The 12,035-nt window shown below is 42.0% G+C and overlaps 2 protein-coding genes across 3 annotated transcripts in view; one reads left to right on the top strand and one right to left on the bottom strand.

The window, feature by feature from the left end:
- The window catches only part of SORBS2 (sorbin and SH3 domain containing 2), a gene marked incomplete at its 3' end in the record, with an annotated part of 250,265 nt that extends 244,572 nt beyond the window's left edge, over window positions 1-5,693 (bottom strand). Inside the window, exon 1 of the mRNA XM_083755286.1 lies at window positions 5,475-5,693. The remainder of the gene's footprint in view (window positions 1-5,474) is intronic.
- The window catches only part of TLR3 (toll like receptor 3), a 113,715-nt gene that overhangs the window by 59,035 nt on the left and 42,645 nt on the right, over window positions 1-12,035 (top strand). The gene's annotated exons all lie outside the window — the stretch shown is intronic.

Here is a 12,035-nt window from a genome sequence, read left to right as displayed (position 1 = left end):
TAGTCTATCCTGAGAATCACACACTACTCTTTTTCCAGCTTACCACATAAAGACCAGTTTACATAAGCTCTCCCCATGTGCTAGCTCACCCCCCCCCCCATGTCCATTTTTTGGAAAGCAACTCTTTGCAGTGGGGAGCCTTGTATATATGGAGGGGATCCCTATGTTTTGGAACCTGAGAAAACCAGAGCTCCAAACACACAGAAGAAGTCACCACAGTTCCGTGTTTTTATGCCTGAAGGGGGCTGTAGACCCAGCAGAATCAAACGGTTAGCTGGCCTGTACCACTCCAGGTAAGGGGCCTGCATATTTGAATGGTTTTGTGTGAAAAACCACCCTGAACATACCAAAATGGCATGCCAGGGAGGTCTAGGCTGATACTTTCTCCCTGGCTTGCTAAACCTCTACAAGCAGGAAGTTTTTCACTCAGAGCAACACAGCATATAGGGCTGGAATGAACTAAGCTGTTGCGTGCACAGAAAGAGGTCTGCTCTGCTCATGCAATAAGACCAGAGGTGGATTTATGGGAAGCACGACCAGTTCGCCCACAGTGGGTGCCAAGTCGAGAGGGTGCTCCAACAATGACTTAGAATGGGATGTGAAAGGCAGGTGGCACTGAATTTTGGCTTCTCAAGGGGCACTGCTGAAATCTGAAAGTTCAAAGTCCACCATTGACAGGACTGAAACCCCCCCCCCACATTTTGTGTAAGCAAACCCAGACATGTAGAATGTGGACATGTGTTTTAAAATGATTTTTATTTGCTTACTGGTTGTTGTTTTTTTAATCCTTTCAAATTATGTGGTTTTTTTTTACTCTTTTTACTGATATTTTTATTGTGTTATTTTTATAAACTGCTTTGAGCTTACACTCCAGCAGTATATGTATCTTGTGAAATAAATAAAAGTGTGGTTGTTGTTATGGTGGATATGTCTGAGGAAAATAGTGGCTAGGAACCCTCTATTATTAGTGATAACTGCTCCCTGCCCTAAAATCTTGAATAGCTGCAGGGCTGAATGTGGGGAGGGTAGTAACCTCCAGATATCTGCTTCTCATTTGTCTTTTAAACTGAGGAGCATCAACAAAAAATGTGGCAATACTAGCTGTCATGCGTTGATGGGGAAAACACTACATGTCAAAGGCTTACAAGCTAAGCGTCCGCTAAAGGGAGGATAGAAGCAGAAAAAAGTTCCACTGAACACAGTGGGGTATATAGCTACCACTTTCGTTAGTCTATGTATATATGTGCATAGATAGATAGATATCTGTTCCCAAGCTAGGTGAGAATTGTTACCATGGTTTCGGTTTTACACTGCTGAAAATGGGGATGGGGAGAGATAGGGATTTATGTAAGCAAGCAAACCACAAATGCAGCACTGTCGATTTAGAGCAGACATTTACCGACTTGAACAACTTCGCCAGGGAATACTTTCTTTATTAGGAAATGAAACTGGGGGGGGGGGGGGAGACAACGAATCAAAAGCAAGCTGAAATTCTTCTTCACCTCTGAGCTAGACCAGTTGTTCCACAGAAATGTCAAAGCTGGGAATCTGTGCCCATGTTCTTTCATTTATGTGTTATATAAACAAACAGACAACCAGTTTACTTTGGGGGGGGGGTGTCGCAAAATGCACCCCAGAGCAGTTTTCCACTATTGACAATACAAATCCATGAAATCTAGCAATCAAATCATTAACACATATAAAATATTCGTTTCCAGTGTGGTTTGCACACTGACAAACCATCACACACACTATGGGCTGCTACTATGGGCTTGTACAATTTGCTTGCCAACCCCACCTAACCCTTTGCCAACTTGCCCACACCTGACCCACCCCACTCCTTTGACACCGTATCCACCCCTTTGCCTATTCCATGTGGCAGTAGTGGACTTTGGGCTCCCAAATTTCAGTGGTGCCCTGTGCAATGCTAAAATCTTTCTATAACAGGTGTAGCTAATGTGGTACTCTCCAAATGTTACTGGACTCAACTCCCACCATCCCTGACCATTAGCCGTGCTTACTGGTGTTGACGGGAGCTGGGGTCCCACAACACCAGGAAGGCACCACATTGGTTACCTATATTCTACAGCAACAATCTCATAGAATAAATAGACTACAGACTGTAAAATATAGCTTATTCTAGTAGTAAGACCAGAAGACCAGAGATTCAGGGCCAAGTATATACCTACTTTGAGACATCTGCCGCCTTCATACATTATGCATATGAAGTGTTCCTCATGAGTTGATCAAGGAGTGGGGCCACACCCCTGCGTTAGGATGTACCACTGGCTCTGCCTCATGGACATCAGCACAGATGTCTGATTGGAGGAAACTTACATGTGAGCAGGAAGATCTGTCATATCAGGACTCTAGGAGTAGATCCATAGGTTGGTGCCTACAAGGTCTGTGATCCACAGAACCTTTCCAACAATGGCTCGATCTACTTCTCTCTCACACTATATATATATATCTCCATGCAACTATGAATATCCATTCTCCTGGATAATATAGATACTAATCTTATATATAATTGTCAATCTAACGATATATAGCTAATATAATTGAGTGTGTTGCAGGGTCCATGTCACTGCATTATGTTTATGTCACAAATACCTTAATTTTCCATCTTTCCTTTCTTTCTTGCAACCCCCTTCAGTAGTTTGTTTCTTGTGTATGATAAACACTTATGTATCAATTTTATGCCAATGCACCCTAAGTTTATAGCAACAGCTTAGAATTCAGTAGTGCCATACAACAAGGGAAAGGAACAAGGATGGGAGAAAAACATAAGCATACCTTGCTTCCATGGCTGCTACATGAGACAGTTCTGGGTTGGAAGTGGAGAAATGTGATCTGGTCCCAGCTGATCTAATGGAGGAGGCCTCACTATATGACCACTTCCACTTTTGCAGTCAGGTGGAATTGTTGCTGATGGTGATTGGTTCCAACAGAGCCAATGGAGGAGGCCGTTTGGCCAACTAGTCTCACCTGTCCCTCTTTTGTATCCAAGTGAAATGGCCACTGAGGGAGATCGTTACCACTTTCTCTCCTTTTACCAATGGCTTTGTATAGTTGTAATATAACATACCAGTTACTTGCAGGGCTTTTTTCAGCCAGAACTCACTGGAACTCAGTTCTGGCATCTCTCAGATGGGCACCATTGCCATTATAAGAGCATAATGGTATTCATGGTGAGTTCTGGCACCTCTTTTTCTAGAAAAATAGCACTGGTTAATTTTATGGTGGGACAAAGCTGCCCTCCTGACACTGGCATCACTGCTGCTTATCTGGACAGGGCTTGGGCAGGGTGATGGGGTAAGGCTGAGCAGTTTCTCCAGTGGGATTGGCAACCCCAGTACAGTGCTCCTCTTTCTGCAACAGCATGGCTCTGGCTTCCTCCACAGCCTATCCGGGTAAACAGCAACACCCATGTCAGAAGGGCATCTTCATCCTATGTATACCATGATTGTGTCATACAGTTTGGTAAAAAGAATGCAACTTTACATTGCTCTGTATATGTGAAGGCAAAACACACTGTTTAAGAATCACGTGCCTGCAGGAAGTAAACCCCATGGTGCTTAAAGAAGCCTTGTTAAGCCTGTTTAGGACTGCAGCCTTAGGAAGTTTATAAACTGTACTGTAAAATGGTGGGCTTTCAATTAATCCTTGCAAATGCATATAAGGCAATTTACACCCTGGTCCTATGCATATTTATTTTCATCCCCCTGGCATTGGAACTGTTTTTCAGTAGTGCTTTGCACATGGAAACGTTCACATTAAATTCACCAGATCCCTACTCAACATGATCTCAGGTACTGGATTTGGAGAGATCCTTATCTGAATCCTTGAAAACCTGTTGCCAGCTATTGTTACAAATATATATCTGCACGTAGGAAAAAAGTATCTTTGTAAACTGTACCTTTTAGCTATGGCCTGAAAACTCCTTCTGTATGAGAAGGAAGAAATAGTAGCTTAAGTGATGTGTGGATCCTAGACAAATCTGGGAGTGTTAAACACACCACATACCCTGAAGTCCTATGTAACTCGACTCAGAAGTACATCCCATTTGACTGAGTAGGACTTACACACAGGAAAGTGAGCCCAGGACTGCAGCCTTAAGCTGCTGTAGTGATAGTTGGTTTCAGGAGGACTAACATGTTACCTCCTGCATTGCTTATTTCAGGGCTTGTTGCACTCATTGTTAATATATATACATGCTAATGCTTAACCCACCATCCAAGGTTGATAGGAATAAAACTCTGGCTATGCAGTATGCAAGGCTGGTTTCCCATATATATTAAGAAAGGTGCCCAGAATGGAGAAACTACTCAGGTTTTTCCTCCTAGGTACGTGTCCTTGTTTCAGATGGTGTGTTAAAAGGGCCTGAACCCAGAGTGCAGACCGCTGTCATGCAAATGTGCCCTTCAACACAGTGGCTGTAATTATTTATTGAGAACCCAATGGCATTTTAATTTATGAGACAACATACTATTGAGAACTCATTACATTAATAGCCGAATTGCATCTGGATTCATTAGGCTCAAAACTCTAGAGCAGCCAACAATAGCCCCTGAGGGCACTGGATAAAATTCTAACTTGCTGCACTGTTAATTGCTCTTGATGGACAACAGGAGGAAAACAGGGAGCAAAAGAATAAGCACTTTCTACGGTTCACATCCACAGAGCCTTTCTTTTTTGAAAAAAGCAGGGAAAGTTTTCATTTTATCAACCTAATCACTATGCCATCTTTTACTATCCCTCAGGAAAACTGAAGGACATTGTTTCATGTTTTACACCAGCTGGTCACATGATTGGATAAAACATTAATGTCCTGGAGGAGCAGCGCTGTACTGATAAACAGAACTGTTTAGTAGCACTATGGCTGTGCTGGATAGGACTGGTGGGAGTTGTAGTCCAAAACATCTGGAAGGCGTGGGGGGCGTGGGGTGGGGGGCTGGGTTAGTACCATGCCACAACTTTAAGCTTCATTGTTGGAAGAGAGTCCCCAGCACAGCCGTCATTCCCTTCTTCTCATGAAAAGAGTTTAGACACACGGCTGGAAGATTAGCTTTTAGTTCTCTCCTTTTTGTTGCTCATCTAGCTGTAACAAAAACCCATTTCGATGCAGCAAATAAAACCAAGTTATAACAGAAGCAACAGGAACAATAAACCAAGCTGACGTATGCAACCTATTCTGTATCTGATATGGCTGAAAAGAAGTCTCTCTGCTAATCAACAGAAACAGAATAGTGTGTGTGTGTGTTTCTCTTGTTGGACAATCCTACCCTGGCTGTAGCCACAGAGGGAAAACAAACCTGTTACAACTTAGCAGTTAGCACAGGAGAAAAAGCATGCTTGGGGAGGGAGTGTGTGATTTCCCCCTTCAGCTTCATGCAGTCTCATATATATATATATCAAATCAGTCCTTGAATGAGAACAAGGTTTTGGTTTAACAAATAAAAAGGTGCCAGTACCTTGAAATGTCAGCATTCCAGCTGCTGAGAAACGTTGCAGTCAGACAGCTCACTCGATGCTGGCTGGCATGAAACAAGTTAATGTGCCACCTGCTTGTATACAGAGGTTGTACTGCCCCTTCTCGTCTATCTGATCCACCTGTAGCCTCTGCCAGTAGTCAAGGCACTTGCAGCAACATGTATGTTCTATTCATGCGCAGTCAGTTCCATGCTGTACTATTTGTCCAGAGGCATCAGATCTTTAGAGCTTCCTCGAATGTGATTGGCTGCCCCCCGAGCTCATTGTACTTCTCTGGCCTTAACCTTCAGTGTGTTCAACATGCTTCCCGAGGGATATCTGTCTGTCTGTGTCAGAGAGAATTAGCAGCTAAGGGAACGTTGGCAGGTTAGGAGGAGATGGTTAAAAATACCGTTTCCTCCCATCCCCCCCCCCACTCTCCGAAACAGACTTCAGCGGACAAGACTAATATTTAATTTTCCAAGGTTGTGGGGAAACGGAACGGTGACAAACCAACAGTATTGATAACTTCACAATAGAAAGCTTTGTATTTGCATTCTGGAAAATAACTCGACTGAACAGGATTAGCCACAGTGCTGAAGTGATCCGTTTTAAGGAGAGTTAGTATAATCACCCTTAAATGAAAAACAGAGAACAGACTATATTAAGAAGGCTATTTTAAAAACACTAGAGGAAACTGTTAAATAAGGGGAGCTAATCCATTTCAGCAGGTGTTGTACAGAGCATTGCTTAAGCAAAAATAGCCTTGCCTTTTACTGTATTGGTTTGAGGCATTGTTGTTGTTTTTAAATGAACAATCCATCATGAAAGAAAATGATTTTTTTTTTTTTAGTTTATTTACTAAAAATTGGGAAGCATGATAAAAATAGAAACAATCGGAAAAATAACATGAAAAAAATGCTATCTGCCAACTAGTTAAGAAAACTTTACTGGATCAATCCACTTCCTTCTAACAGATATATTAATTGTAGTTTAAATAAAACATGCTTGTTTTGTTTATCTGAGAAATAAATACGATTAAACCTCAGGATATGACTTTTGAATCTATTTATTTATTTGACAAGATTTATATACTGTTTAATCAGCAAAATCCTGTAAGTGGTTTATATAAAATTTGTAATGTGAGAGGGTATATCAGTTAACAAACCCAAGCTGCCACACATTGTTAGAAAGGCTATCTTTCATATTTACCTTCTTGTTTCCTGTTGCAAGAATCAAAATGACTTAAAAGATCCACATCTTTGTCTTTTTGCTGCTTTCTTGGAGGGTGGGGTTGAGAGGATCTCTCGAAAGACATGATACACTGCATGTTGGTGGCAGAACATCTCACTATCACCCAACACTGGGAAGATGCAGTCGGAGTTACCATCCAACATTTGAATGGAAAGCCCTGGAACCTAGCTGTTACAGGACAACTAAAAACCATCTAACGACCTTAAGAAATCACAAAGCCACAGACTCCTTTCAGAACACTTGGCAAGACTTCGTTTATTTCGATAATGATGATGTAGATGCACAAGGGCCAGACTGGACTGCCCCCTTTTTGGAATCTATAAGCTTTCTGTCTGCCCATTTGTAACCTAACAAATGAAAGCATACTGTTGGTCCCTGGCAATACGGAGCAATAAGACCTTTATTCTTTGCTGTTCATTACCTAAAATATGCAGTCGCACCCTACAACACACCCACTTGCCTATCTACTTCTTTGTTTCGATAAGCTGAAGGTTGCACTGAATTTTATCTTATTTACATGCCGTTGAGTTTATTGTTCATGATATTGAATTACATAATAAAACTATTGAAAACCAAAAAGAAAAAAACCAAGCAACTTGAATTAATATAAATAAGTGTGCCTTTTTCCTCTTAATGCTCAAAATACAACCCAACACCCCCCCCCCCGCTTTTGTTGTTTTCAATGTCTCTTACAAGCCTAAGACCTTTCTGAGCTTAGCCCTTCTGTTGACATTTTCTATACAAGCTCTGGCTATATATTTGTCCTTGCTGGTTTGCTCCTCCTTCTATTTTCTTTAAGCATCCCTTTTAAATCTGAGCTCAGCAGAGAAGTCTTTATTCATCCAACAGAGTTTTTTTAGATAGGGCGCTTGGGAGTCACCAGTTGCCACCACACATCTCTTTGGAGCAACTGCATGGTTCCTCCTATTCAGAGTCCTCTGAGTTCTCCTTGGTGCTCTGTGCAGTCTACAGTAACTGTTATTGATCCAGTGGTGCAAAAACATTGTCTATTGGAAGGCCCTGCAATCAGCCACAGAGAATCTGGTTATTTTGCTCCTGTGTGGTGTGCTCTTCCCTGTGCTGTCTTCCTTTTCCTTTAAGATTCCCCATGTCCTTCTAAAAACACTTCCTGTGCTATATCTAGAAATTCTGCATCTCTGCTGATAGATAGGTGTGTGTTAAGCCCTTGCATATTCTCTTCCAGCTGGGATGTCAGATTGTACTTGCTGCAGGTTTACTTCTATATGTCCCCAGGCAGAAAAACAAACATAGCACTGATCTTGCAGGTCACCAGTCTCTCAGTAGACCTGTTGGTTGCTTGCTTGTACAGTAGCTGTTTCTGTTACCTTCCTGGATCCCTGGCAATACTTCCCCAATAAAATTGCATGTAAAACTCTCTGTTTGCTACCCATCTTCACTTGCTCTGTATCTAATGAAATCTCAACATTTTAAATATGCACATGCTGCAGCTGATTGGATCAACCAGAGGCCCACATCAAGACCCTAGTTTGTCCAGAAAATTTAATAAACAGTACCTCACATTTTACAAATGAAGACGACTTAAGGGGTAAGAAAATGGCTTTAAAGTTTAAAAACAGCGGGGGAATGATAATACTGGCAGCTGCATGTCTCTTTTAATTTTTCCTTCTTATTCATGCTTGATGAGCCTCAAGAAAAAAAGGAAAGATTTCAACATATGTTAGCAAACATGCGTTCCCCTTCCTAGATGGCTTCATCAACCTAACATGTGTTTACTTCCAAATTATCTTAGCTGGCATAATTTTAATTATTAAACATCTGTTTCTTAATTCCCAACAGTAGTGCCTTTTTATTAAAATGTTACAAAAGAGCTTGCCCATTCCTTTAGTAAGAAGCTTTTAGAACAGCCAAAGCTTACCTAGGAACCACATTCACTGGAAAGCAAATTCAGGCATTGGCTAAAGGTAATGTTATTTGGCAGGCCTTGAGACTTAGCAGTAAATGTCAGCACTGTATGTCACATGTCTTGATTGGTAAATAATATATTCCAATATCCCATGAGATAAGTCAAAATTTATTGAAAAGTAATTAGGCAAAGCAAAAGTGTAAGATAACGTTAGAATGTCCCAAAAACTCAGCATTTAATTTATTTTGTCACTAGCTTTCTGAAATTTAATACATACTAGTATATGTGAACACACAAAAGTGCTTGACATACCGTATTTTTCGCCCTATAAGGTGCACCGGCCCATAGGACGCACCTCGTTTTTTTGGGGGGGAAATGAATAATTTTTTTATCCCCCCCAGCTGCGGGGCTGGGGCGGGGGAAGCCCGAGCTTCCCCCGACCCCAGCCCACAGAACAGGCTGCTGCCCGCAAGCCTTGCGAGCCCGCGGGACCTCCTGCCAGGCGCGCAAGGCTTGCGGACATCTGCCCGAAGCACGGGGCGTCCTCCGGAGGGCGCCCCGTGCTTCACGCTGCAGACTGCTGCCCAAAGCCTTGTGCGCCCGGGCCCACAAGGGATAGCTTCCTGAAGCGTGGAGAGCGAGAGGGGTCAGTGCACACCTCTCGCTCTCCAGGCTTCAGCGAAAGCCTGCATTCGCCCCATAGGACGCACACACATTTCTCCTTCATTTTTGGAGGGGGGAAAGTGCATCCTATAGGGCGAAAAATACGGTAAGTTTAAAATACACTAACATTTCCCTAAGGGTGCAATTTTATGCACAGCAACTTGGGAGCAAGCCCCACTAAAAAGAGTGGTCTTTGAGTAAATACACATTGAATCGATTGTTATGTTACTGCAACCTCAAATGCTTTCGATGCAGCGAGAGAACTGCACTGAATATGCCCTATTTCCAATTTGATTAAGATTGCTATCTTCTGGTTGTTGGTCAGGGGCAAGACTTTCTATTAGTGTACCTGAGCTACAGAAAAAATATTAACTGTTTCTTGTCATGCCAGTGTCTGGTTCTATAAACGCCTAGTATATTTTTGCAGTGTTCTGTGTTTTGGTTCTTATTTGACTTGGGCTCTAAGTTCTGATATCTCATCTGGAAAATACTATGGTGCTAAACCTTTGATAGTAATAGATAATAGCTTATGTTGCACAATAAACACATTGAAGCTATCCTGGCCACCCTGAGTGTGTTGGTTTGTTTTACTAGTACGTAAAGCTTCTGAATACCAGTTGAAGAAAAACATCTAGAACATTCTCCCAAGCCAAACGTAGCTTGCCATATATGATGGCCTACCAGTACCTGCATAAATCTCCTATTTTTGTTGTCTGTTTGGAACTATGAAAACAGAGAACTTAACCAATCACCACAGCACAATACGTCACTGTTGGGCTGTAGTTGACTTAATAGATCACAAATTATGCAGGTCTGTCCAAGACAGATCACACCGGACTAACCTATTTTTTATGTCATCATCTGAGAGACAAATTCTTTTCTGCACAAGTGCAAATGAGCTGATCTGTTTGGACCAGATTTGTGCAACTTCAGACTCATCAAGCAAAACACAGGTCACCTCCCTGGTGGCTAACAATCCCCCATTTTTGCAGTCCTAGCTAGGCAGACTGTAAAAAGTCAAGATTTATTGAACACCTAGTTGGCCACAATATATGGTTGATAGGCTGTGGTTGGTTAGATGAATCACAATTTACATGTGCCTGAATTGGTTCTTACCAGGATATTTGTTGCAGTATCACACAAGGTAATGTTTTGTGGTACTGCATTAAAAAAGTCATTACTGACATTAGTATAATGTATACAGTAGTACCTCGGGTTATATATGCTTCAAGTTACATACGCTTCAGGTTACAGACTCCGTTAGCCCAGAAATATTGCTTCAGGTTAAGAACTTTGTTTCAGGATGAGAACAGAAATCGTGCTCTGGTGGTGTGGCAGCAGCAGGAGGCCCCATTAGCTAAAGTTGTGCTTCAGGTTAAGAACAGTTTCAGGTTAAGAACGGACCTCCGGAACGAATTAAGTACCTAACCTGAAGTACCACTGTAGTATAGTATTGCTTAGTAATTCATACATATAGTATAGTATTATAACGTTTATAAGGAAGTGGTATGCTATATAGTATAGAGGAAAGAGTTGTATGAGTCAGATGCTATTGTAGGAGAATGGTTGAATTGCATTGTGTCCAAAGAAATGTAGAGAGCCAGGATGCAGAGGGACAGTGAGAGAAGGTCAGTGGAGGACTATGAAGTTGGAGGCAGTGCAATTTGAGTCTGGGTGATAGAAAATGTCTGGAGGTAAGGAAAGGAAATGGCATGGATCTTAGCAGTTGCATATCTAGCCCTTTCCAATCTGCTCACATACTTAGAACTGGCCACCTCGTTTCCTAAATGAAGAGGAACTGAGTTGTGATGTTTGCCGTCAGATTGAAACACCAGCCAACACTAATATGTATTTGCAGATTTGCTGGCTTAGCCCTGGCAGACAGACAGTAGCAGCAAAACAGACTGCCTGCCTGATAAAGTCCATATGCTTGAAATACACCATACATTTGGCTTTTGCTCCTTTAGGAAAGCCTTGGGCAAATGTTAGGCCAGTAATCTAAAGTGTCACAAGGCAAGTCAGCTCTTTCTGGCTGCACAAATTCTACTCTACCTGACTTCTGCTGCCCCCAGAGTTAAAGGTGGAATATTTGATCATCTTGTGAAATGTTAGAGAAGCAAGATATGGGAGTTTCCTTAGAAACTAGGTTTAAATTCAGTAGTTTTCTTGGTACTGTGGAGGAGTAAGTTCAGACTACTGTACTTAGAAATCTTCCAGGTTTGTCAGTAGAACTTCAATCCTTTTATACAGTTAGCTGATAAAACTTTAAAACACACACCCACAAGAGGCCTACACCCAGAGATGTTGCCGGTAAAATGATGGTTTTTAGAAATCTACCAAAACTAGCAGTCTTTGGATCCCATATATGGTTGGGGACTGCAGCCACTTTGCAGTGCCTCACAGAGCATAGAATTTGTGCATTTTTTCCAAGATGCAATGATCTAGAGTGCTGATGCTTTTATGAAAGAATTCAACACGTCCACAGATACCTCTCAACAGCTACTATGAGCCATGAGAGCTATGCTTCTTGTCAGGGAAGAGTTAGAAGTTTCTAGTTTCTCAGAGGGAGAAAGCATTCCCCAAGGGGGGGAGGAGAGCAGTGAATCTAATAGAAGAGAGCAACAGGAACAACAGGGAGGGACAGGATGTTCCCAGGAAAGGCAAGGGTTAAGTTCTAGCTCAGATTCAGAGGAGGGGAGATACAAGCCAGCTCTAGTGAGGAGGTTAGAGAAAAGAATGGGAAAGCGAAAGGAAGGGCGCG

This window comes from Podarcis gaigeae (genome assembly GCF_964106915.1).
Source record: "Podarcis gaigeae genome assembly, chromosome: 9".
Classification (NCBI taxonomy): domain Eukaryota; kingdom Metazoa; phylum Chordata; class Lepidosauria; order Squamata; family Lacertidae; genus Podarcis; species Podarcis gaigeae.
Note: the sequence above shows the minus strand (reverse complement) of the source record. Positions and strands in the feature narration are given on the sequence as shown.